The following is a 27,587-nucleotide window of genomic DNA, read 5'->3' as shown; positions in this document are numbered from 1 at the left end:
TCCAGTTTCTCACAATGGTTACATCTGAACTATAATATAATATCAAAACCAGGAAATTGGGAGTTCCCTTTGTGGCTCAGTGGTTAACGAACCTGACTAGGATCCATGAAGACACGGGTTTGATCCCTGGCCTTGCTCAGTGGGTTAAGGATCCAGCGTTGCCATGAGCTGTGGTGTAGGTCACAGATACAGCTTGTATCCAGCATTTGGTGTGGCTGTGGTGTAGGCCAGTGGCTACAGCTCTGATTTGACCCCTAGCCTGGGAACTTCCATATATTGCAGGTGCGGCCCTTAAAAAAAAAAAAAGCAAACCCGGGAAATTGACATTGGCACAATGTGAGAGCATAGTTCTATGCCATTCTAGCTAATTTTTTTTATTTTATACTTAAAAAATCCAGATTCATTAAATAACAAACTCCGTATATAAGCTTCTTCAGATACCATCCTCTTTCTCATATATTGGAAGAATTTATACTGCCAGAGTTGAATTTTTAGAACTTCTCATTTCACTTTCCTCTCTCAAAATTTTTAAAATTGTTCCCCTGACAAAAACCCAACCAACTCACCCAAACAGAACAAAACAGCCAAACAAAATGACCTCCTCCCATATCAGTAAAATGTTACCACTATTCACTCAATCACTCAAACTAAAATTCTTAGAGACATGGTTACACCTCCCATTCAATTATACCCTACATCCAACCCATTGGCAAGTTCTATCAATTTTACTTTAAAAATGTGTCTCTAAGCTGACTCTTTCTTATGACCCCCACTACGACAACCCTGGTCTAAGCTGCCATTAGTCTGGCCTCCGCTGTGTCCTCTTAATTGGCTTCTCAGTACCACTCTTGCCACCCTAGCATCTATTCTCTACAGAGAACACAGAGAGATCCCTTAAAAAACTAATTTAAGCCATTAGCTCTATCCTTCTCCAGAAACTAAATACTTAATAATACAGCACTTACTATGTGCTGAGACTTAGTGCTTTACATGCATTAGCTCATTTAATCTTCAAAACAACCCTCTGAGGAAGGTCCTCATAGGATCTACCTTGTATAGATGAGGAATTTCTGTCACAGAGAAGCAGAGTGACTTCTCCAAGGTGACACAGCTATTATGTGGAAGAGCAGGATGAGACATGGGCAGGCTGGCTGGAAAGAACACATCATGCTGCTCTGCCTCGTGTCTTGGGAGGAAGGCATGATGCAGAGCCCATGTGTACAGGGTGGGAGTTATGGTCCACCTCCTTGAGGAAGGATTATTTTTGTAAATAAATTGGAATTCTTCTCCATGGGAGATTCGCTTCTTCTCCATTTAATTATTCATTCAGTCAGTCATTTATTTATATAAGTATGGACCCAGACATTTATTTTATACCTATTTACATTTATAATTCAGTACGACTTTATTTTGTTGCTAAATTTATTCCAGTTTTGGCCATTGGGACCCTTTCAGTTTGCTCCTGTGTCCCTCTGACATACTGTGGGTTTTGGGGGTTGGTTTGTTTGTTTATGGCCATACCTGTGGCATATGGAAGTTCCCAGGCTAGGGGTCTAATCAGAGCTGCAGCTGAGGCCTATGCCACAGCCACAGCCACAGCAACACTGGATCAGAGCCACATCTGCAAACTATGCCATAGCTTGTGGCAATGCTGGATCCTTAACCCACGGAGTGAGGCCAGGGATCAAACCTGTATCCTCATGGATGCTATGTTGGGTTCTTAACCCACTGAGCCCACAATGGTAAGTCCAGTTTTTTGGGTTTTGTTTTTGAGATTTTCCTTACTTTCTGGCACTGCAAGATATCTCAAGCTTATCTTGTTTATTTCCTGTGCTAGTTCTAGGATCAGCCAATTCTCCAAAGAGTTTACTCTATTTTTTAATACCACTCAACAAGCCTCTTTTATTATAAACTTATTTGTGTATTTGCTTTTTGTGCCTCTCATCCCTGACTACACTGCAAGTTCCATGAGGATGGGAACTTTGCTTTATTCAATTCTGTGTTCTAGCCCTAGTGCTACGTCTAGCAATTCTCAGTAAATTTTATATCTATTCAGTCCATTTTGTTGAATACGTTTCTGATTGTGGGGCCAGTGGTCTTTTTTCTCTGAACTTCAATTTTCTCTCTAGAAGTTGGGAATATGCAACTCACCAATGACTTGTTTGCCTCTTCATAACTATTTTTTTCCTGAAGTTTTCTTCACCTCCACAATCCTGGTGACTTGTTACTTGCTGATCAAAATTAAGCCTAGAATAACAGCTCTGCTATTGCCTCCTCGATTTTGTGTGCAAGCACTTAGAGAATTTCTGTTTTTAGAAAAATAATGAGACTTCCAGTCAACTTCCAGGTAACTGAAAACAGTTCCTTATCACATCCATCCCTTCCATGCTGTGTTAGAGTAGCATCATTCTCAACCCAGCCATGTTGCTACTACTGGTTTTCCTTGTCTTTAGACTTCACCTAAATGGTCCCCTTAGGGTTTTCATCTTTGAGTTCATGGACATTCAAGACTTGCTGTATCTGCTAGATCTAACAAAATCTGCAGAAACCTACCCTCCAATGGTCCTGTTGCAGTTACCAGACACTGTCCACTAAGTCTCTAGAAACTCTTGAAGTTTATACTTACATTCTTATATGTGAATTTCTAGGTTATTTTGTTACTTAAGCTCTGGTATTACTACTGAACTCTACTACAGTAATCCTTCATGATCCATGGAGGGTTGGTTCCATGAGGCCCTCGAATGCCAAAAGCCAAGGATGCTGAAGTCCCTTACATAAAATGGGGTAGTATTTGCATATAACCTAAACATATCCTCCTGTACACTTTAAATCATCATCAGATAATTTATGATACCTAAAACAATGTAAACACATTGTAAATAGTTGCCAGTTTGTGGAAAATTTAAGCTTTGATTTTTATAACTTTCTGGATTTTTTTATCAGAACGTTTTCAATTTTCACTTGGTTGAATCCATAGATGCAGAACCTATGAAGGGCCAAGGGCTGACTACATACAGACTCTCTCCTCAGTTTTTTATCTCTATGATCTTTCTTTGCTGCTCCTAATAGTGTTAATAGAAACTGGTTTCATGCTTTCATCTAGGGATGTCTCCCCACTCTTCACATACTAGTAAAGTAAACCCCTTCATATAAATTAGTATCCCTTTTGTCACTGTCTTCCTGTTCTTATTAGGCTTCTTCTAACTTTAGCCAAAATTTCATCTTCTCTAATTAGCAATACATCAGGATGCTAAATTCTGGGATTCGAGGTTGTTGTATTTGGCTTTTTTCCAGGGCATTTTCTTAGGCATCTTTTCTCTCCCTATATTCTAAGGTGGACTTGGAAGCTTGACAGGGATAAGGGCTAGGGATAAAAATTAAGTAGGCAAGAAGTATGTGAAATGCCAGGGTAGGGGTTAACCTGTTAGATGGAATGGCCAGGGAAGACTCCACTGAGAAAGGAACTTTGACTAAAGTGCTGAAGGAGGTGAGGGAGTGAGCCATGTGGTTATCCGAGGAAGAACATTACTGACATAGACAACAGCAAGTACAAAGGTCCTGGGGCAGGAGAAAGTCTGGCATGATCTAGGGATAGCTAAGCAACCAGCGTGGCTAGAGCCAAGTGAGGGTAAAGGAAATTAGCAAGAGATGAGATCAAGGAGCTAATGGAAGGGAAAGCAGGTCATTAGATCACAGTGAGGACTTTTGGTTTTTATGTTGAATGAGTGATGGCACTCTAGTAGAAATTGTGGATGTGTGTTTATAAGTGTGTGTGTTGGGGGTGGTGCACCTATCTAGGAGCTTACATCTGGGAAAAAGCTGAAAAGGTAGACAGGAGCTAAACTTTGCCAGACTCTTCCTTTTCAGTGGAGAGCAAAGTCATTAAGCCGAGGAGAGAATGCAGGTGTATAATAATGGCCAGCCTGCCATATCCTATCCTGTGAGAATGTAATGGACCGTTCTTGACTGGTTTATTGACAATTCCTAAATTTTGCAGATGGGGAAACAGGGGCAGAAAAATCATGAGTAACCAGAAAAATTGGCCAGGTCTTTTTTTTTTTTTCTTTTTTCCCCCTTTTTTTGGTCACCCTGCAGCATATGGAGTTCCCAGGTCAGGGATCAGATCTGAATTGCAGTTGTGACCTATAAGACAGAGCTGTGGCCATGCCAGATCCTTAACCCACTGTGCTGGGCTGGGGATTGAACCTGCGTCCCAGCACTCCTAAGATGCTCCTGATCCCATTGCACCATAGTAGGAACTCTGAGCCAAGTCTTTTGACTGCTAGCTCTGCACTGTCTCTAGCTACCACTTCCTTCAGACATTTGGCTCTGGTGAAATGTACCAGATAGTTTAACCTGGACCTGGCATTAGAATTATCCAGAAGAGGGATTTCAAAATATGCATGCCTCAGCTTGTCCCTAGGAATTCCAGGCTATTTGTTTTGGAGAGAGAGCCAAGCATATGTATTTGAGAAAGCCCCCAGGTAATTCTGATGTGCATCCCGATCAAGGAACCTCTGTGGAAGAATTGGTCCACTTTAATTGCTATATGATACAAATTAGTGAAATTTATGAGAACCCTATGTTGGCTCTTATAAGAAATGGAAATTAATAAATTAAGGAAATTGAAAGACGAAGGGCACTTGGCTGCATTTAAATATAGTTTCTTCTCAGGGAGAATGTCACTATTATGAATTTTTCATCATTCAAAGAAACTGGAGCTAAAAATTGCTTTTATACCATCTGTCAACAGTGAACAAGTTGGTTCTGGGCTGCACTAGATCTCTCTCAATGCATTCCTCTAATAATCAGTGACACACCTTTGAGTAGTGGCCCTTCTCGAGTGCCTCTGTGGGGCTGAATACATTTTTATATTCTTAAATTTTAAACAAAAGAGGTGTAGGGATTTATAAATTTTAATCTTAAGAGGGCAAAAAAACTAAATCATATTTTTTAAAATTTGTTTGTACTTCCAGGCTGACAGATTGACTCTTTTAGTGGACAAATAACTTCTCTAGGTTTCATCTGTCTGATCTGAGTAGACACGTTAGGAAAATAAGGGAGTAAAGAAGACTATAGAAGGTATTTTAACATGGGAACTGGGAGCTCAGATGCTGGATCAGGTAGTTCTGACCTTAATCTGGCTCTATGCCATGTACTAGCTTTGTGAATTGGGATAACTAGCCTTGGCTTAATCATCTATAAAATGTAGTTGGTAAAGGCATCTATCCCCTTGTATTTTGCAGGGAATGAAAGATAATGTTAAGTAAAATGCTTAGCGCAGTACCCAAGTCATAGTTAATCTTTAATAAGTGATAGCCCCTACTAACTTTTTCATAGATTCTGAGACACATCCTGCAATTGAGATAATTGCCAGCTTTTTTCTTTCCTAAAGATACATGACTTTTTCCAGATCAGTTCTATCTTAGATTTGATGAAACAGGTATTATTGCTTACTAGAGTACACCATATCCAGTGGGTTTAGCAAACACAAATTTGCACATAATAGTTTATGGATTAATTCCTAAAGTTTTGTTTGAATAACTTGAATAGGTCCAGAAGACATCCGCTTATATTAGCAACTGTGCCAATGTGTCTATTGAATAATAAGAAATTTCTTTCAAATGCATTCCAAAAGGCCACCTTTTAATTAATTCACAAAGCCTTCGTCCAAGTAATTCAAATTGATTGTTATTTTTCACATCCATAAAAAATGATTTTTTGTAGGCAGACAGTGGCCACCAACTTTGATCTGAATCTACTGAGGACAACATAATGGTCTTTGGTTGCAGCATGTGAGATTGCCTTCAGAGAGAAAGGGGAACTGATGAAAGTGGGTTCCCCTCATGGTGGGTTCCCCTCATTCCCTGCTCACAGCTGACCTGACTCTGATTAAGAGTCCTTGGAGACACCTTGCCGAGACCGCTGTAAGGATGCAGCTAAGGATATCTCCATCTCATAAAAGGTTCAGTGTCCCGTTATGAAGAACCTTCAGAAAAAGCTTCTCCTAGTTTTAGTATCAGCTTTTGTTCAGTTATTCAACAAACATTCACCAGGGCTCCTCCTCAGTGCCATACTCAGTCCTAGGGGTTACAGACCAGGTCTTGGGCTCATAGACTTTCTGGAATGCAAGAGACACATGATAAACATATTGTCAAGTAAGTGAGTTAAAATTTTTCATGTGAGAAAAACTGAGCAAGGTGAAGCAGGCCCACCTTGGGCTTGGGGGAAGAGAGGCTGCTTTCAAAGTGGGCAGTAAGAAACCACTTCTCTGGGAATGGAACTTTGAGCCCGAATGGCAAGAACAGGTCGGACATGTGAAGATCTGAGGAAAAAGGAAAAACAGGTGCAAAGGTCTTGAGTCAGGGATGACCTTGGTGTGTTCATGGGTCAAAAGGGAGACCAGGGTGGCTGATATGAAGCAAGGAAGCAGAGGTGATTAGCTGCTGAGACTGAAGGCCTGAAAGGACCTGGGCATCAGGATTTCTAGGTGGAGGGGAAGCAGCTGGTGCTGAGAACACACCTGGGCTGCTCTGCCGTGTGTACCTCTGGGCCTCGTGAATGGATATCTTAACCCGCTTCCTTTTCTCATCTCCCCCTCCTCTCCCTCTTTGGGCCAGATTCATGACCTTTGGTTAATGTCTTGGAGTCTGTGTTGTGCATTAACTTCTTTCCTGGCACCATCTTGTGCCCAATTCTGTGTGTCCTTTTTCTTTCTCTCTAATACTTCTTGGTGTAGATAACTGGTTTATCTTTCGGGTAATTCACTTTCCACCTTGTTTTAGATGAAGAGGGGTGGACGATGCATCCATGCATAAACAATGGTGGAGGAACAGGGGCTGGTGACATCTTCTTCATGAAGTCATCAGAACAAGATGGACTTTTATCTCTCCAGCTGAACTTAGAAGCTGGATCCTCTGTCTTTGACTTTCTGCTCCTTGGGTCTTAGTGTGAGGCTATGGATTTGGAAAGGGCTACAGTGGATTCATGTTATTTGCAGTCATTATATTCTATATAGTCTCAAACACTCAATTGAGGAATATTGAACCACTTCTCCAGAGGAGATATAGGGTAAAAATTGAAGAAACTTCTGGTCCTACACAACTTTTGTATTAACCAATCAATAATACTTATGTCTTATGGATGTTTCTGTTTAAAGAGCCCTTTCTTTTTTTATTTTTTTTGGGTTACTTAATGAATTTATTACATTTATGGTTGTACAGTGATCACCACAATCCAATTTTATAGGATTTCCATCCCATTTTGGGTGTTTCTGTTTAAAGACCCCTTTCTTAGTATATATTGTTGATTCATTAACATTGAACCCGTAGCCAACAGCATGACAACTCATGCCTGAACAAAGCTTATATAACACACCTATGTTCCCTGGAGGGCTTATCACAGCCGCCTTGTGCTTAGGAACTTAGCACCTTAGCACCATGCTTGGGGACCACTTCAAAGAGTGAAATCATGGACAAAAACGTGTAAAACATGTCACTAAATAGACAATAAAAAGCATTGCTCTTCATGATATGAGAACTGAAACAAGAAGGCAGAGCACAACCTAGTTCAAGCCTAGCTGGGAACATGCATGTCCAATGACTCAGACTTTTCTCCATCCTACACACATCTGTGAAGTTGCGGGACGGTGCTGTTAGTGGTGATTTGGGGATTACAAATACATTTTAGTGAGTAGGCAATTTTCAGATACAGAATCCGTGAATAAGGACTGGCATATATTAAAACAATTTTTTTTTTTTTACTTTTGAAGTAGACCACGGTAATCCCAGTATTGTGACGTATGTCAGCAAGACTGAGAGCTATTTATTCATTTATTGGACATATAAGGACTTCAAGTAGGATGCATATTTGCCCTAATATGAAAAATTCAGTTTATAGTTCAAGTTTATATGTACCAAGAAGCTGAGTGGGTCAGTCCCTAAAGTCCTGGTGCATGGAGGTATTTTCACTGCTTAACAACAACCAGCCTATGCAATTGGGAACCTTTGGCAGATGGATGTGAAAAATTGTTCCTCAATGTTTTTTTCCTAAGGAAGTTAAGGAACCAGAAGTTCTGATCAAAGTGGTCTGTTGGGTAAAAAATTCCTTGAAACACCATGGTCAAGAGGAGAATAAAACGTTCCAGCCTCTTAAATAGACAGTACACTTACTCTCCTGAGAGTCTGGACCTCACAAACAACTGGTCTTGAGAGGGCTGCTCAGAAGGGGTGGGGCACAGAAACAGGAAGCAAGAACTGGGCTCTTTGAACTCTTTCTTCTTCTTTTATTTATATTTTAATTAAAAAAATTTTTTTAGGGCTGCAGGTGCGACATATAGAAGTTCCTAAGCTAGGGGTTGAATCGGAGCTATCGCTGCTGGCCTACACCATAGCCACAGCAATGCCCACTGAGCGAGGCCAGGGATGGAACCTGAGTCCTCATGGATACTAGTTGGATTCGTTTCCGCTGTGCCACTGTGGGAACTCCCCTATCATGGCTCTTCTAAACATGTTCATATATTCTAGGCAAACTGTCTTCCTTGCTATCTGCAAAACATAATTAAATTTTCTAACCCCATACCATTATGCATCTGCTACTTTCTCCTAGGTATGCCTTCTTTCCATCTCAATTATTTTTAACAACATGTTTCCAAATTCTCCACAAATAGATGTTGTTTTCTCATCCCCAAACTTCCTCAGCACTTTACCTTCGCCTCTAGAGGAATTTTACATGTTTTTCTTTACATTAATTTTTTTTGGTCTCTTTCTTACTATTACTCCCCATTCTATAGGAACATAAAACTTCCTATTTCCCATAATCCTTAAAGGAGGTCTTGCACTGCAAAAATTCTCAATAAATATTGATAGAACTTGGAGGATGTTCTTAACTATTCTGCAGTAGTTCATGAGCCACCTCTCTAGGGAGGAAAGGAGAAGAGAGGGAGGGTTGCCACCAAGAACTCATACCTGAGGCCACCTCAAGAGGTATAAGAGGGTCCAGATCAAAATGGAGAATGCACTCCAGGTCCCAGACACCTAAGAGGCCACAGTCCGGTCTTAGAGCTTGGAGGAGATGTATGTAAACTCTCTGGAGTGAAGTGTCAGAAATAAATGGAAATGTCAGGAATTTCCCTCATAAGTTATCTGGAGTTGCTGTGGACATCATGGAGCGTTGTGGTCTCCATAAACCCTTGGCTAAGGGGTGATTCCGGGTGTGGCAGAGTCACCCCAGACTGACCACAGTCCCTTGGCCATCTCTAGCTCTTGGCTGAATCAGACTTGAGGTTTGGAGACGATACACTGGTCAGAGACCTCATGTTGTTGTACCTATCCTGTTCTTCCATGACAAACTATCATCCTAACAAAAAAAAAAAAAAAAAAAGGGAAACATTTAGAGTAGGTGTGTGACTAGGGGAGGGGCAGGGGAGAGTCACTTATAGGACCTGTCTAGGAGAGTGGACAAAGACAAAGTCCAGAGGTCATTCTACAGGCAGTAAAGGAGCATATCTATTTTGCTTTAACATAACTATCTTTCTCTAGAGCTATTGCTAACCTGAGCCAAAATTGCCTCCATCCACTTATCCATAAAGACTTACTGAGTGCGGGTGGGGTGCCAGGTACTCTTCTGGGCCTTGGGATACACTGTTGACATGATAAGCATCTATCCCTCCAAGGCAACCTGGGCCTTCTGCCTGTGGTGACCACAATCTGGTCTCTGTTCCCTATTGCCCTTAACTTAGTGATTCCCTCTTGAATATCAGACAGTCATCCTCAGTGAACTGTACACGGACTTCATGAAGGAGGAGCTGGGCGAAAGCAGGGAAAGAGCTTGGGTACGTCTTGCGGTACTCTCTCACGTACATGTCTGCTGGAGAGAGCTGATGCCTGTGCGGCTGATTCTACATTGGCTTGGGCCACCTCCAACCCACTGTGTGTCCTCTTTGCAAACTTTATGTGAGCTTGCATGCAAATGTTTCAAGTCATCACCTCTTTCTCCTTCCCACTTAGCCCTGAAAAAGTGTAGAAGGCATATGTCTTCTTCCTTATTTTGCCTTTCAGCCTCCTCCTTACAGCTGGCCTCTGCCACAACTGGCAGCAGAAGTGCTGACCTATCGTGAGGAAGGCTTTCTGGGGGACATGGGGCAGCAGCAGCAGGAAGTACAGGAAATCTCATGAGACCGTGTGTTCTTGAACACTTGCCCGTCTGCTTCTGCCGATTCATGAGGTAAGGAGAGGCATCCAAGTTACTGGGGATGTAACTGAAACAGAGTCCTAATTCTCAACTGTTTGAGGTTCACCCATAACTGGCAAAACAACCGCAGGGTGCAACTGTTAGACTCCAGCCACAGCCTGTGGCTATGGTGCTATGTGTTGAGATACTTTGGATTCTAATGGGTCTAAGCACCCAGCAGTTAGAACCAGTAGTGAAAGGCCTAAGGCAAGGCTTTCTCTGCAAGCCTTATAATGTGCTGGCTCACAGTGAGACCCTGGAGTCCTGGGGTGGTCATGTGAGAGGGGAGTCTTTGTGGTCTATTTTCATGAGTCAACAAGGTGGCTGCTTTCAGGGCAAGGGCGAGCAGTCTGGGTGGTGGATCAGAGCTGAATTCTGTGAGTCAGGATGGGGCCCTCTGACTGCTCTTGCACTTTTCTGGACAATTTAGTTAACTGATCACATACAAATGTGAGCTCTGAGATGAAGATACTGTCCCCAAGCCTCAGATTCCCAAAGCTTTCATCACTTTTATTAAGAGAAAGGGAAAGACAGAGAAAAAGAAAGCGAGAGAGAGGAAACAAGATACACAGAGAAAGAGAAAGCAAAGAAAGAATGGGGCTTTCTCTGCCACATCTTTGGCAAGTGTTGTTTCCTGATACGGGAAGGTCCATTCTTAGAAATGGCAGGGCTTCATTGCCAGGGTTTGCTGAAAGTGCCGCTTTAAAGCTGGAACAGAAAGACTGGCCCCAGGCCAAATGCTCTGACCCATCTAAATCCACCCAGGCACATGCCCAGCTACCGCACCCTGTCTTCTGCTTATGGCCATATCTCAGCCTCTGGTGCACACCTTGAGAGCTAGAAATTCTAGGATGTTTGCCTCTGTCTTAGGTACATCAAACTCACTGAGCCAGACACAGCAGCTACTTTAGAGACAGTATCTAATGAACTCAGTGGATGACTTCTTCAAGCAAGTTGGCAGGTCCACCTAATTTGAAGACTGACAAGCAGGTCCAAATATGACCAGAGACCAGAGATGGGTCCTGGACCAACCATCACCAACCTAGGATTCTAAAACCCCCTCTGCTACTTCTCTTGTCTAAAGGGGAACTCCTCCCAAGACTGAAAGTGTAGAGAGCAGAGCTGGGTATTGTCAGCCACTGGGTGGATCACAGCCTGGAACAGGGCCTGCCAGTCAGGGGACCAGGACTGAGGTCCCAGCATTGTGCTCAGGTGAAAGTCATCACCTGGCTTGCCCACTGGCCCTGCTGATAAGGCCCCTGACCTGCTTGGAGCAGGGGTGATGTTGTTCCTAGACTGCTCCACATTTGGATGGAAAGTGTTAAATCTATGCAATTGATGATAGATCTGAATTGTTAAACTTCCAAAGAGGTTCACTTTTCTCCCCCCAAATAGGAAGGAAAAAAGATATCATTATCCTTGTCCCAGGGCTTCTTCCACATATTTTGGATTCCTCATTCTGGCAGTTGAAAACTTCTTTCTCTGACAGTTGGGGACCTTTTCCCTCCAGAGAGCCATTCCATCTGCCTGCTACTGGTTGATGTATCTTGGACCTAAATAAATAAATAAATAAATAAATTGTGTACAGGACAAGATCTCATTCTTCAGGATCAGGGCAGGGGGTCAGAGGTAAAACATGCATAAATCTGTCCTTCTCCCAAGCCATGAGCTCTCTCCTTGGATTAGCCCGGAGCGTTGAGTAGCCATGGGTCATCCCAGCCTTGTGGAACTTGATCAGTGACATAACTGTGCTCTGCTGCCAACAGTCCCTCTCTCTAGAAAGACGTGGGGTACTTGTGAGAACTCTCATAAGCTGCTGTCGGACCCTGGAGTAGATAATACCCACCTACCTTTATCACAACACTTGACCCTTAATCCTTCGATGATGCCTTTATCAGATTTTTCTTTTTTTCAATCTCTGGGAGACTTTTGCAACTCCAGTTTCATCTTCTGCTTTCTCTTACCCTGTGTGTTCGGGCATTATTGTCTGGCACGTCTTTTGGAGCAAACTTTCTCATCAGAGTTATGGGGTAAAAAGTAGACATTCTTCAGATTGACTCCTTTTCTAGGGAGATTAGGCAGGAGTCTAATGTAAATAGACAGGCCCAAGAGAATGTTTTGTGTATGAGTAGCTCCCAGACCGTCTTGGCTGCGATGGGCGGGGGATGGAGCTCGACCCAAAACCTGCTGAAGATTTATTCCTCCCCACCAAACCCCTGCCTCACTGCACAGTGAACTGATGGCTCCAAAGAGTCTGTCTCCCACACAGTCAATATGGCCTCCTGCAGCAGACTGCTGTGGCTTTGAAGATGTACTCTTTGTGTGTGGCCGCGACGGAGGTAATCACTAGAAATAAGTCAAAAAAAAACAAGCTCCCATTCTATCATGGACACTTCTTTGTGAAGGCAAACTGAAAATGGAGGTGAGGGGATATAGGCTACATCGATGAGGTCAGGGAGTGAGAGGGAAACAAGGGGAAATAAATTGTATCCAGGACATTTGGGCCCATTCACGAGGATGCTGTGAGATGCAGAGAGATGGGGGCATCTGCGTGACCCTTAAATGGGCTCAGATGGCCCTGTGTTCATTCCACATCTAAATTCACCTTGGACCTAGGAAAGAGTTGGACTTTTATTGTGTGTATATTTTTTTTAACATATTGTATTTTTTAAGTTAAAAATTTGTAGGCATTTTAAAAATTGAGTTTAAGATTTTGTGTAGAGGAACATGCACCTTTGCTAAGTCAGAATATATCTCTCGAGTGCTTCAGGGTGCACTAAATTTAGCAGGCTCTATTAATACTGTAGCAAAGGTGAATCACTGAGGATGAATGCTATGAGGTGTGGAAATCTGGTCTTCTCCTCAGCTTCTGGAACATTCCATAACAAGAGACTAACTTGGTCCCAGATTCTTAAGGGCCAATGGATAAAGGAGTTTGGCTGTTTCACCTCAGGTAGACTTGAGGGATGACCAGATTTCAAGCTTCAGAGTTGCTCAGGAAAAATCCAGAGTAAATGACATGAAACAGCAGAAGAGAGAATTTTGATTTAAAAAGGAAACTCACTGATACAAAAAAAAAGTGTGTCTAATTGCCCTAGTGGGTTGATTTACTGTTGAATAGAATAAGCATCTGTCCTCGAAGATGAATGTAGTTAAGTGAGCAGACTGAACACCATGAGATCCAATGAATGTTCTGTTTCAATGAGGCTACTCCTTTTCCTTTCTGACTTTACCGAGACACAGTCGAGGCAGTACCTTTTTGGGTAAGTGTTAGCAGAGCTCCACCTATCAGGGTCTTCCAAAACTTATCCTCCTTCATAGAATCCTTAGCCATAAATTCCATTTGACTTAGAGCACCCTGGATTTCCCTCAAAGTAATGGACACCAAAGACACACTTCCTTCCCACAGAGAGCAGAAGTCCTCGGTGCCCTGCACACATTTATGGAATGTCATGATTCCACCAAATGTGCTGGGCTAGGACTGGGGAGAACAAGGTCTGACCCTGGCTGTGCTGTTAACAGGCTGTGAAATAAGGCCAAGTAGCTTAACCTCTCTGGGCCTCATTTTCATCACCTGGGTCATGAGGACATTTTGTGTGTGTGTGTGTGTAAGTTAAATTTTAAATTTTGGGATAATTGTAGATTCACATGCAGTTGCAAGAAATGATACAGAGAAGTCCCATGTATTCTTCACCCCATTTCCCCCGATGGTCATGCCTTATAAAACTACAGTAAAATATTACAACCAGGAACTTGACATAGATACAGTGAAGGCACAGAACATTTCTGTCACCACGAGATTCCTCACTTTGCCCCCCTTCTTCCACTTTTTTTATTTTACTGATGTAATATTGGTTTTTAACATTACATGTTTCACGTGTACAACATTATATCTCTACTTCTATATACCCTACAGCATGTTCACCGCCAAAAATTTAGCTTCCATCCATCACCTCACAGTTGATCCCCCTTCTTCATTTTGCCCTCCCCTCCACCGCTTTCCTCTGGTAGCCACTACTCTGTTCTATGTATCTACTTGTTTGTTTTTGTTTTATTTATTAATTTACTTTCTGTGGTTTTTTTGTTTTTTATACTCTGTGTATTAGTAAACTCATACATACCTCAAGATCCTCCATGTATATATACAACAGAATACTACTCAGCCCTAAAAAGTTGAAATCTTGCCATTTATGATATCATGAGAAATTTTAGGCTAGATAATCTCTAAGATCCTTCCCAGTACTCACATTTATAATACAATTATAATCTGTACTTTTCCCATGCTACACCCAACAATGGGTCCAAAGAGGAGCAAAAACTTTTTTCCAAAGAAGATATACAGATGGCCAAAAGGTACATGAAAGGGTGCTCAACATTGCTAATCATCAGGGAAATACAAGTCAAGACAACAAAGAGATACAGCCTCACACCTATCAGAACGACTATTGTTGTTGAAAAGACAATCAAAAATGTTAAGGATGTAGAGAAAATGAGACCTTTGTATATTATTGGTGGGAATGTAAATTGGTGCAGCCACTATGAAAATAGTATGGAGGTTCCTCAAAAAACTAAAAATAGAGCTATCATATGATCCACCAATTTCACTCCTGGATATATATCTGAAGAAAATGAAAAGATACATACACCCAGTGTTTATAGCAGCATTATTTACAATAGCCAAGATATGGAAGCGACTTAAGTGTCCATCAACAGATGGATAAAGAAGAAGTGGTACATATATACAATGGAATATACTCAGCCATAAAAAAAGAAAGAAATTTTGCCCTTTGCAACAACATGGATAGAGCTGTCTCTAATAATCATATTATTATTAATATTATAATACCCTCTGGAGGGTATTATGCTTAGTGAAATAAGTCAGACAGAAATGGACAAATACTCTATGTCATCACTTATATGTAGAATCTAAAAAATAACCCAATGAATATAACAAAACAGAAATACACTCATAGATACAGAGAACAAACTAGTGGGGAGAGGGAAGGGGGGAATGACAAGATAAGGATAGAGGATTAGGAGGCACAAACCACTGTATATAAAATAAATTAGACACATGGATGTTTTGTACGGCACAGGGAATATAGCCACTATTTCATAATAACTTTAAGTGGAGTATAATCTACAAAAATGTTGAATCACTATGTTGTACACCTGAAGCTCATATAATACTGTAAATTATCTATACTTTAATAAAAAAAACAAAACCCAAACAAAACCAAATAGGGCCATATTCACAATAGTAATTGCTATTTCACTGGATCCTCCCTCCATCCCCTCTTCCCCCGGACTTATTTCCGGGAATGCCCAGGGATCTTCTGCATGTGCTCATGTGCTCTCACACCCATCTGACATACACTCCCGCTTTTCCCATGTACTGTTACAGACATTAAATGTCTAGGAGCTGCTTGAGGACCCCTCAGCACCACAGCTGCCAGTGCCCTCGATGAGAGTACTGATGTCTGTGCAGGTGCTGTACCCCCACCCCTAAGCCAACCCCAGTGTCCCCAAAGCTGTGCAGACCAAGGCGCTGTTGCAGTCTCAGAAGACCTGGGTATGCCTGAAACACCACAGTGTCAGCACAGAAGCAAACAGAATGTTCTTCCTTCCCACTTTCACGACCCTTTGTTACCCTGGCATCACCCTCCTGCTTTTTATATCTCCTCCAACTTTGAAAGCTGGCTGTTGTAGCTTCAGCTTGTAGCTTCTCTTTCCCTGGGGCCAAGGGAAGGGGGGTCAGCTGATGTCTGAGATACCCAGTCCCACTCCCGCCACTTGAATCCCTTCCTTCCAAGTGACTCTTGCCCACCTTTTTGGGACACAAGTCTGAATCCCTAAAATGAGCACTATGTAGGCGGAAGTGGGAGATCCTGTACGCTATTTAAAGAAACAAACAAAAAAAGAAACAAGCCCCAGGCATCTTGAAGCTATTCATCTTGAAGACTATTCATGGAAGCAGGGAAATTAAACATGGCACACGTGAATATATAACCTCCACAGTAAGGGGTGGCCTATTGTTTCCCTCATAATGACAATTCACCTCTGGGAGTTTGAGAAGGAGCCCCCTCTGCTGCGAAGCACAATCACCTTAGCCCTGAATCAGGTACCCGGGGGGAAAGGAGAACAAAGCTGTATTGTCAGGAAACCTGAAGGCTGAACCAAACACAGCAGGGCTCCAGAAAATTCTTATGGAAAACGTTTCCTCCATAGCTGCCTGTGGTTGTTCAACCCAATCTTCAGTCAGACCGCCCTGGGAGAGGAAAGCTACTCCTGTGCATTGCTATTCCATTACGGAGAAAAACATAAAGAGAAAAATAAGAGTAATGTGAGGTGCGCTCAGGAGAAGGCACTGTTCGGCCTTCCCTCTCTGCTCCCTCTTGGATGTTACTTTCTAAGACTCAAGTGTTCTCTTGGCTCTAAGGGCTGTTGTCATCAGGGGAAAATATTGATTTCCCTCACCTTCCTTTTCTGGAGCTCTTATCTGCTCACCTGCTCATTTGATGACCTGGGAGCCTGATGAGAGTAGAAAATCCCATAACAAAAGGGAGACCCAACCTAGACTTGTTAGTAGTGAATTGTGGGGCAGAAAAAAATTGTCAAAATTGAATCCAAACTGAGCTCTGTCATCAATAAGATCCTTTAGCCCCTCAGCATCTCTTGCTAATCGCATGGATATCCCAAAGTAGATTAGAATGCCAACTGTGGATGCATGAGCAGGATTGTTTCCCTAAAATCACGATCTATCGATCTATCGGGCCTTTTTGGTTGAATCTTTTGTGGCAGCAATAAATCAATTCCTTCTTTAAGAGTGTAAGAGAAGCTGTGAAGAAATCCTGCCAAGAGTGAAGATGAAACTAAATATGGAAGGAGAAAAGGGACAGAACTGCTACTAATGAGCCAGGCATGACAGCTGGCTTCAGGGATTCATTCACTCATTCATTTTTCATTCATTTAGCCACCCATTCACTCAACACATATTCATGGAATTTTACTATGTACCAGTAAGTCTACTGTGAGGGGCAGATCTCTGAATAAAATAGAAAAGATTGCTGCTTTCTGGGAGCTGCAGCCTGGTAAGGGAGATAGACTAATATGACACAATTATGTGACTATAATTGTGGTAAGTGTTAGGAAGGAGACACGCGGGGTGCTATGAAAGCAAATAGCAGGGCAGTGATGGTTCAGAAAAATTTCCATGAGGAAAGCTAAGCCCTGGAGCATTAGCCAGATGAAAGAGAGGGGAGTTTGGGGAAATGACTTAATCAGGAAATAATAGCATGAGTGAAGGAAGAGTCAGGTGAAAAAGTGAATCTCAAAAAAATGAAGTCATCTCTAAAGAGCAAGTGAGCAAAACTCAAAGAAGACAAAACAAATAAAGCCAAACCACAGCGGGAGAAAAGTGTGCTCCAAAAAGCTGCAATGGTGGCAGGGGAGTGGGGACCCCCTCCATCCATCTGGCTTCCATCCCTCCCACATCGATAGCAAAAGGCATTTTGTGGAAGCAAAAGGCCAAGTCCTTAAGGACTTAGGGACTCTGGGACTGAATCCCTAAGATGTTACCCTAAGGCAGGCAGATGCCGTGAATTCTTTGTAAAATTGATGTGGTTATTAACTGACAATGGCAAGGTTAGAGGTGGGGATAAATAAAATTACTTCCACAATGATGTGGCAGGCAGTGTCTAAGCACTCTGTATGTATTTTCTCATTTAACAAACATCCTGCATCGTGGGTAGCATGCATTTTATATTCTAAAGAGAACTGCAGTCTGGAGAAGCAACTGGCTCAGAGTCACAGATGGAGGTGAACCAGCTCCCGTTGGTCTGACTCTTCTGTCTGTCCACACTCCCACTCTGCTTTGCAACCTAAGAAGGACCCAGAGAGCATGTCTGGTCTCAGCCTGTCATTTTGTAGGGGAACTTGGAGCTCACAAAATTCAGAGACACATGGAAGGTCTTGGGATTAATGGCCAGTGTGGGATTAGACCTCTGGTCCTCATCACTAATCCCTCTGTCCTTGTTTCTTGCTGTTTTGTAAACATAGTAAAACACACATGAGAATTTTCAGGATGGGATGCCAAAACTCCACACAGATTCATCCTCATTTTCCTTGAGTTATGCCCCCCTTTCCCTGAAAACTTCAGTGTTGAAATGCGTGGGAGAAACTTCCTCTTAAAGAAGGAATTCCTGTCATGGCTCAGTGGTTAACAAAACTGACAAGCATCCATGAGGATGTAGGTTCGATCCCTGGCCTTTCTCAGTGAGTTAAGGATCTGGTGTTGCTGTGAGCTGTGGTGTAGGTCACAGATGCCGCTCCAATCCAGTGTTGCTGTAGCTGTAGTGTAGGCCAGAGGCTACAGCTCCGATTCAGCCCCTAGCCTGGGAACTTCCATATGCTGCAGGTGCAGCCCTAAAAAGACCAAAAAAAAAAAAAAAGAAAAGAAACTTCCTCTTTAAAAAAAGCCACAAACTAGGTATATTTTATAATGAAGCAATCACACCTTATTTTTTAATTTGGATGTTTGTATTTTGAACTATATTAAAGCAGGACATGTTTGCATCAAACAACTGATTTGTGACTATTGTGTAATTGTTTTCTAATTCTTCTACTAAATAGTCTTAAGGTATATAAATATATTGATTAGCTTCTCTAATAGTCTCATACCCAGAATAAAATTTTGGCCCATACATTGAATCAGTGAAAGAGTACTGTAGAACAGGAAGATAAAAAAATGATAATCATTTGCTCCGTGAGAGAAGAATTCTACATCTGTTGGTATAGAGTTGCTTCTAACTAGTTTTAACTCTAAACATATCACTCATTCTTCTGTATCTGAGAAATGAAGGGATTATACCTGCCGGTCTGTATGATCCTTTTTAGATTTGAACTTCAATGAGATGGTGAGTCTTGGAGATATATTTACAACTAGCCCACCCTCTCCTCCTGGACAACCCCCAGCCACCATTCTCACTGGTAACCCCTTAAATTCGATTTCCAGCCCTTCCCTTCTGGGCCTTAGAAATACTAAAGGGAACTTCCGACATTTTCAACTCCTGGGCCTGAGCGCCCCCTAGGCACACAGAGATGAACTGTAGCTCTAGAAGAAAGTGGGACTGTGGGAAGCTGGTGTCTCAATAGGGTCAGCACCAAATTCCTAAATTTCCCTGTTTGTATTTGGAGGCAAGAATGTGGGGCAGAAATGTGGGGCAGAAAGGGAGCTTGGAAGAACAAGATGGAGTGGATGGCAAGCTCTGTCATCAGTAGACACTGCAGGGGCTCGTTGGGCTGTCCACCTAACAACAGGTGCATTCAGAATGGAAAGAAAAAAAAAAAAGAAAAAAAAAAAAAAAAAAAAAGGAGTTCCCGTCGTGTCACAGTGGTTAACGAATCCGACTAGGAACCATGAGGTTTCGGGTTCGGTCCCTGCCCTTGCTCAGTGGGTTAACGATCCGGCGTTGCCGTGAGCTGTGGTGTAGGTTGCAGATGCGGCTCGGATCCCGAGTTGCTGTGGCTCTGGCGTAGGCCGGTGGCTACAGCTCCGATTCGACCCCTAGCATGGGAACCTCCATATGCCGCAGGAGTGGCCCAAGAAATAGCAACAACAAAGGAAAGAAATGCGCTAGGGGCCAAGCAGACCCTGCCCCATGGAAATAAGTCAGTGGCTACACAGCGACTGTGTTGGGCTAAAGAGCAGTCACTGGAAACATTTTACTGCTCAACTGAAACCTTTTGCAGAAAATGATCCAAAGGTTATTAAACGTCTATTATTCACGTTGCTTACTTTGTTTTCCTGTCCCTATAATTATCATACATACATTTTAACAGATTTCGTCTTTGTGTATATATCACTTTCTCTGCTTTTTTCATTTCTGATACTGTTTTGTAGACATACTTCCCACATTCCCAGTCCACAGCCGTTGTTCTAAACCTCTTATCATGTGGCTAAACCATAGTGAGACCCTTACCGAGAAGTGGAGTATATTCATGCATGTGTATATGTTTGCAGTATATGTGTGCTTTGTGCATGTTTGTGGTACATATATAATGTGTGAGACTGTGTGTGCCGTGTGTGTGTTGTGTCTATGTGTGTATATGTGGTATATGTTTATGTGTGTGGCATGGTGTGTATATTTGTGTGTATATATTTGTGATATGTATATTTGTGTCTGTGTGTGTGTGGTTATGTGGTGTGTGTATATGTGTGGTGAGTGTCTCTGTGCTTGTGCATGGTAAGGAGAATGGTGTGATGAGTGTGGTATGTATGCTTCCATGTGTTTGTGTGTGTGGCCTGCAGTTTGTAGCATAAACCTTGGAGGCCAGGAGCTTTTACCTCCCACTAGTGATAGCCCTTCAGCCAAGACTAGCTTAAGTCTTTGTAATGCAGACCTGCCTTCTCTGTCTTTAAAAGCCCTAGTAGAACACTATTTGGGCTGCTGTCCAAATCTGTGTGCCCAAATTGCAAATCTTTGATTCCCAAATAATGAGTCTTTTTGCTTAATTCCCACCTGCAAGGCTTATTTAAGTTGACCTCTTGTAGGCATTTTTGCTGACAACCAAGGTTGTGGAAATGTGAAGGTTTTTGGCCATGGTGCTCATGTTCCAACTTTTGGGGCACTGAGAGGGAAGGGCTGTAGCAGAGGGAGCCCAGGTTTGAGGGTTCCAAACCACCACCCGAGGTGCCCCAGAGGTGGTACCTCCCCTGCTAGGTCATTTCCATGTTCTGGAGGCTGTTTCTGGAGCCCCAGACTATATAGAATCTGCTCCTTCAGCCCTTCTGCTAACTTATTCCTTTATTAGCTTCGTTCCCAATCATTAAATTAACTCCTAGTTAATATAAATAAAGCAGATTTCTGTTTCCTGTCCTGAATCCTGATGGATACAACTTTTATTATTTGTATATGTTATTAATATTATTGTATAATAATAATATATTATTGTATGTAATAATATATGTTATTATGTTATAATGTCAATGTATTATTACATATGGTATATGAATATATTTTATTTGTATATAGTAGTACATAATATATGTAATATGTATATATTCAATAATATTAAAATAACAGCTACCACATATTGGTTGTAATTTTTATAGACTCAAATGTTTACAGTTGTTATCTAATTCCATCCTCCAGCAAAATCACACACAGTCATCAAGGGGCCCAATCAGGGTGTGAAGCTAGGTCTTTCTGCCACCAAAGTCCAGGTGCCTAACCTGTGCACCTACTCTTCCTTCTCTGGAGGAGCTCATTGTGCAGCAAGGATGGCTACCATGCAGTAAGAAATGCTGAAAAGCACTGTGGGCCCTGGGGCTGTGGGAGCCCAGAAGAGAAAATGCCTAATTCTGCCCGGGGCTTAGAAGTCCAAGATGGCGTCTGCTCTCCACCTTGGCAAAGGGTCACGACCTCTAGATTTCTTAATATGTGGCGGGACCCTGCCACAAAAATCCAGTGGCCTGTTCCTCATGTAATGTGCATGTTTGCATCTGTCCTTGCTTCCAGGTGAGTCATCGCAGGCCTGGGACATCCACATTCCTTTGTGGACTCATTCCAGCCGGTAGCTGGAGAAGCTCATGGGCAGAGGGTTTGGCCAGCCTGGGGCAGCTGTGTGCATTCATCATCAGGGTGGCTCTCTCCCTGGTTCTCACGAGACTTTTCTGCAGCAACACCTCCTTGCTGGGAATGCCTCCAGGTCAGAGATTTTGCCTCCTCCAGGTCTGTACCCCTGGCATCCAGTGCACTACAGATGCTCAGAGAATGAGTGAGCGAATGAATGAATGATGAGCTAGGCTGCTTGGAGAGCTGGGATCCTTTCCATCCTATTCTCAGTTCTTTTCCGCCCCACTTCTGGACGCCGTGGTTCACATGCTTGGCTTCGCATGGACTGCACCACTCTCAGCTTCTTCCATCTACCTTTACTTGGTGGTGCTTCTGTTAATGTCTATGAAATGATCTGTCTCTTCAAGGGTTGAAATAATTTTCCTTCACTCTAATTTAGAAGTTTATATGCAAAAGCAATAGCTTAGGGTTTCCAATATGTGTCTGAAAGTTCTCTTCATCTGAAAACATGATTTTTTTTTCAGCTGAAGGACAGGTGAGAGTTTCTATCTCTAAATGGATGGTTTATCCCAGTTATAGATGACCTTACTTTACTGGGGGGTCTAGGGGACCCTGGACAATACAAATCTTTGCATTCGTGTGCTTCAAAATTTACAACAGAATTTTTTTAATTTAAAAAAACCAAACCAAAAAGTTCCCATTGATCAAGATACGCAGAGCAGGTATTATCTCTGCTTCAAAAGAGTAGCTTGAGGCCAGAATCACATAGCTCGTAAGTGGCTGAGTCAATCTATGACTCTGAATTTGTGCATTTTTCAATGTTCCCTGGACTAAATCTTTCCCAGAGCTGCTCCCCTTTTTTTTTTTATTCTCACTCCCCTGCTTACCTCAAGCATGACTTAGGAGCTGGCTCTGTTCTTCTGGCTGGACAGCTGGACATTGGATGCTGGGGCAGGAGATGCAATCCCACCCTGTAGCATCAGCGCTGGAAGGAGTGGAAGCTGGGTTCTCTTGAGTGGGTGGGGCCAGAAATAGGGATTCTGAATTCCTGGCTCTTGGCTCCCTCGTTTCTAGGATCCACTATTCCCTTAATTTCCAGGTTATGGGTCTCGCAAAATTTTATACATTGGACAATCAGAAGCCCAACCCTGGAAGGCATTTTCTAATTCCTAGTCCTTGGGTAATTTGCTCCTCTCCCTCCACATTTAACCAACACCCATGACCAGCTCCTCAGCAGAGCCCTGAATTGCAGGAGACTCTGGTCTCAAGAAAATTTCTAAATGATGTCGAAGAGACAAAGCCAAAACCCACCATAGACGCGCACCTGCAACAGTCCCTAGTCACCCAGGACCCAAACACCATTGTATTTTTTAGCGGGCACAAAAAAGGGGCCAAGAAATTATCCAGCCTCTAGAAGATGAGATGATAGGAAGTTACAGTGAAGATAATGAAGCACTCTTAAAATAATGATACCAGAATTTGGGAGTTCCCATTGCAGCTCAGTGGTAAAGAACCCAACTAGTATCCATGAGAACGTGGGGTCGATTCCTGGCTTTGCTTAATGCGTTAAAGGATCTGGTGTCACCATGAGCTGTGGTGTATGTAGGTTGCAGATGCGGCTTGGATCCTTTGTTGCTGTGGCTGTGGCACAGGCCGGCAGCTGCAGCTCCAATTTGACCCCTAGCCTGGGAATTTCCATATGCTGTGGGTGTGGCCCTAAAAAGAAAAAAAGCAAAATAATGACAATGATGATACCAAAAATTGAATGCGGACTGTGCCTGATAATTTTGAAAGCTTTCATGTTTATATCATTTCACATAATTCTCAAAGTAACAGCCTTCTAGGTAGGCAGAGCAGACATTATTATGCCACTTTAGGGAATTAAATCTGGGTCTTTTGATCTCAAGTCCAGCTCCCTTGTGTAAAGCAGGACCAATATGATATAAGAATATACCAATTTAAAAAAAAGTCTGTAGTTCAAGTTACCTGATTCTGGTTCTCACCTGTGTGTGTGGGACTTCAGCCAAATCCCCCCCCGATTATCTCTGGGAGCCCCTAAGTTCTGGGAGTCCCTAAGTGGTTTCTCATGTGCATTCACGAACAATGTCACTCACAGAATCTCGCTGCTGGTGACTGCCCAGTTCTACTGGACTCTGTGAAAGTCACTGAGTAGGACCCAATCCATCACTTTCATGGTCTCTCTGGAACTGTGCTCTTTCCTGCAACTCCACCAGGCCTGGCAGTTTCCATTAGTACTTATTTCAAGTCCTCAGGCTGTGGTGGTCTGTGGCAGAGCAGGGGACAGTGGCTACCTTTTTGTGGAATTATGCTTTGTCAGAGGCTCCCCAAAAGGTGTTGCTATGCCTGCAGCATGATACAGAAGTTAACTTAGCAGCTATGTCAGTTTTTCTGCAAATGGAGTGAAGCCCATTTTTGATTAAATCTTTGTTGCTTGAACCTGAAGACTCAAGCAGATGTGGGAGATCGGCCAGTCTCTCTTCAATACTGAAGTGCTCTAATTTGGTTAGAGGGGAACACTTGTTACAAGCCCTTTGATATGTCAGGCTGTGTAGTTGCAGGAATGAGTGATCCAGTGACAACCAAGTGGATGCAATTCCTGCTCTCTTGGATCTTACATTCTGGAAGGTCAGAGCACCAGGTCCTTCCTTTTCCAGAACGAATTCTTTCCTGGGAGGCCTAGCTGGATTGTTCTCTCCTCTCCCCCACTTCTCCCCACCATCTCACATCCCAATTAGTAAATAAACATTTTATTTTTTTACTTTTTATTAAAAAAATTTTTTTTGGTCATGTCCCCCGGAATGTGGAAATTCCCAGGCCAGAAATCAAACCCAAGCCACAGCAGAGACAATGCCAAATCCTTAATGGCTAGGCCTCCAGGGAACTCCCATAAATAATTTTTCTTTTCTTTTTTAGGGCCACGCCTGCTACACATGGAGGTTCCCAGGCTAGGGGTCGAATTGGAGCTGCAGCTACCGGCAATGCCAGATCCGGGTGGTATCTGCAACCTACACCACAGCTCACGACCACACCAGATCCTTAAGCCACTGAGCAAGGCCGGGGATCGAACCCACATCCTCATGGATACTAGTCAGGTTCTTTACCTGCTGAACCAAGATGGAAACTGCATAAATACATTTTAAATTAAAGTTTTTATTCTGAGATGATGGTAGATTTATTTGCAGTTGTAATAAATAACATGGAGAGTTCCTGTGTCCCACCTACCCCGTTTCCCCATCTTTCAAAACCTTAGTGCAGTGTCGCAGTCAGGAATGACATTGACATGCCCAGACACGGGACATTTCCACGTCCACCCCCACCAGAATCCCTGTTATGGCTCTTTCATGCCATTCCTACCTCCTTCCACCACCTTTGATCCCTAGCAATCTCTAATCTGTTCTCCGTTTCTATAATTTTGTCATTTTGAGAGTATTATATAAATAGAATCATACAGTGTGTGTCTTTTGGGAACTGGCTTTTTCTTACTCAGCACCAGTCTTATCTGAAGATTCATTGTTTATTCATAGTTCATTCCTTTTCATCGCTGAGTAGTACTCCACGGTAGGGATGTGCCACAGTTCATTTGGCCAGTCCCCCACTGAAGGACGTCTGGGTTGTTTCTAATTTTTGATTATTATGAATAAAACTGCTGCTTTGTAGATTTTTATGTGAATATACAATTTCATTTCTCTGGGACAAATGCTCAGAGGGGCAATCGCCAGGCAGTGGTAGTGGCAGGTCTGGTGTTACAAGAAATTGCCAAATGGTTTTCTAGAGTGGATATACCTATGTCCACTGCCACTGGCAATATGGGAAGAATCAAGGTTCTCCACATCTTCACCAGTATGTAAACTTCGGACTGACTACCCCATCAAATCACCCACCAGACCTACCCAGGCGGGTTGAAAATCACCCAGGGGACAGGAGGCCTGAGGTTGTTTGTTTTTCCCAGCTGGTTCTTTGTGCAAGTTTGACTTCTACCTCTTGTGTCCCACTATTTGTCCAGACCTGTCCAGGTATGCCTGAAGCCTCAGCAGTGTCAGAAAAAAATCTTCAGGGCTCAAGCTACATGTCCCTCTGCATATAGTGAGATGTTTGGGAGGTTTTAGCTCTTCTTTTTTTGGCTGCATCCACAGCATACAGAAATTCCCAGGCCAGGGATCAAACATGCACCATAGGTGTAACCAGAGCCACGGCAATGACAACTCCATATCTTTAACTTGCTGAGTCACCAGGAAACTCCAGGTTTTATCTTGTCTAAAGACCTGCCCCTCCCTATATCCCCTGCTGAAAGGTAGGACCCAGAGACCAGTTTGTCCCCACACAGCTGGCCCAAGGGAGGACTTCTTTGACTTATATAGAGACAATCCCCTTCTCTCCCTTGGTGTCTATTATAAGTCATGCACTGTTCTAGATGCTGCAGATAAAATAGTGAACCATCAGGCAAGGCCCCTACTCTCGTCACCCTTACGTTATATGAAGGGGAAATAACCAATAAAGAAGCAAGATGATTGAAGATGGTGATAAAACCTATACCCAGGGCAATGTGATGGAGCGACTCTCCAAGGAACTCAGTCCTTTTCTTATCAGAATTCCTACTTTTTTTCAGAGCTAATGATTTCCATTTCTTTTGCTGCTTTTTATATAATGTTTCTGATTCCATCTTGACTTTCACAATCAACCATTCCTTTTATTTTTTAAAGATCCTTTTCTAATTTTGTTCTTTAAATTAAAAGGCATTTTTCCAAATGTGGAGTGGGCACTAGAGGTGCAGTGAAAATACTTTCTTCTTTAATTTCAACACCACATTTTTATGAATCTAGTCAAAAACTGCAGGCTTATGGAAGGCTGTCTTCTTGTCCATTCCTGGTTCTGTGAATTGATATTCCCAGGTTCTTTTCAAGGGGATACTGAAAGTCAAACCTCTCACATTCTATTCTACTTCCAAGCTATTTACATAAATATACATCCAACTTGCTAGCCTTAGCCTGTCAGATATTTCTGCCACTTGAGTCTGTTATTTAACCAATCAGGCATCAGATTGCTTGTGAATGGGATAACGTGCCTCCTCAGATCAAATTTCATCTTCAAGTGTTAAGAGGACAGAACACTGAGGCACACCTGGCTTTCAGACCAGCATAGTCCGCTTAGGCTCTTTGGGTTTCATGGCTCGGTAGGCTAGGAAGCCACCTTCAGTTTCCTCATCTTGCCCATGAGAGTAGTACAAGAGCTTTGGTAAGATGTTTTGCTCAGATCAAGCTTTGTTACATTACCTGTTTGGTAATCCCATCAAAAAAGCAAATGAGCGTTTGATGAGGCTTGTTCTTAATGATCCCATGTTGGTTTTCAACGTTTTGTTTTAGTCATTTATAACATCACACCCTCTGCCTCAAGCAGTTGGCTTAGCCTTTTTCTGGTTCTTCCTGCTTGGAACACAAACTGAAACAAAAATCTTTGTTATCTTCTTGCAAAATCTTGACTTTTTCTGCCACTGGTCTTTGGGGGCCTTATGATGCATCTTTTGTGCTCCCCTTTATCCCTTCTCAGTACTCTGGGCAGCCAAATTGTTAATTTCCATGTATTATTTTTGGCACATTTATATACACCTGTACAGCAGGTTGAATAACTTATGATTATTTTATTTATTTATTTATTTTGTATTTTTGCCTTTTCTAGGGCCTCTCCCGCGGCATATGGAGGTTCCCAGGCTAGGGGGTCTAATCAGAGCTGTAGCCACTGGCCTACGCCAGAGCCACAGCAACG

The 27,587-nt window shown here is 42.6% G+C and overlaps 1 long non-coding RNA gene across 1 annotated transcript in view; it reads left to right on the top strand.

The window, feature by feature from the left end:
* The window catches only part of ZNF648, a 200,904-nt gene that overhangs the window by 33,326 nt on the left and 139,991 nt on the right, over positions 1-27,587 (top strand). The window contains exon 2 of the long non-coding RNA XR_002347093.1: positions 21,750-21,939. This is a non-coding gene — a long non-coding RNA (zinc finger protein 648). The remainder of the gene's footprint in view (positions 1-21,749; positions 21,940-27,587) is intronic.

This window comes from Sus scrofa, chromosome 9 (genome assembly GCF_000003025.6).
Source record: "Sus scrofa isolate TJ Tabasco breed Duroc chromosome 9, Sscrofa11.1, whole genome shotgun sequence".
Lineage (NCBI taxonomy): Eukaryota > Metazoa > Chordata > Mammalia > Artiodactyla > Suidae > Sus > Sus scrofa.
Note: the sequence above shows the minus strand (reverse complement) of the source record. Positions and strands in the feature narration are given on the sequence as shown.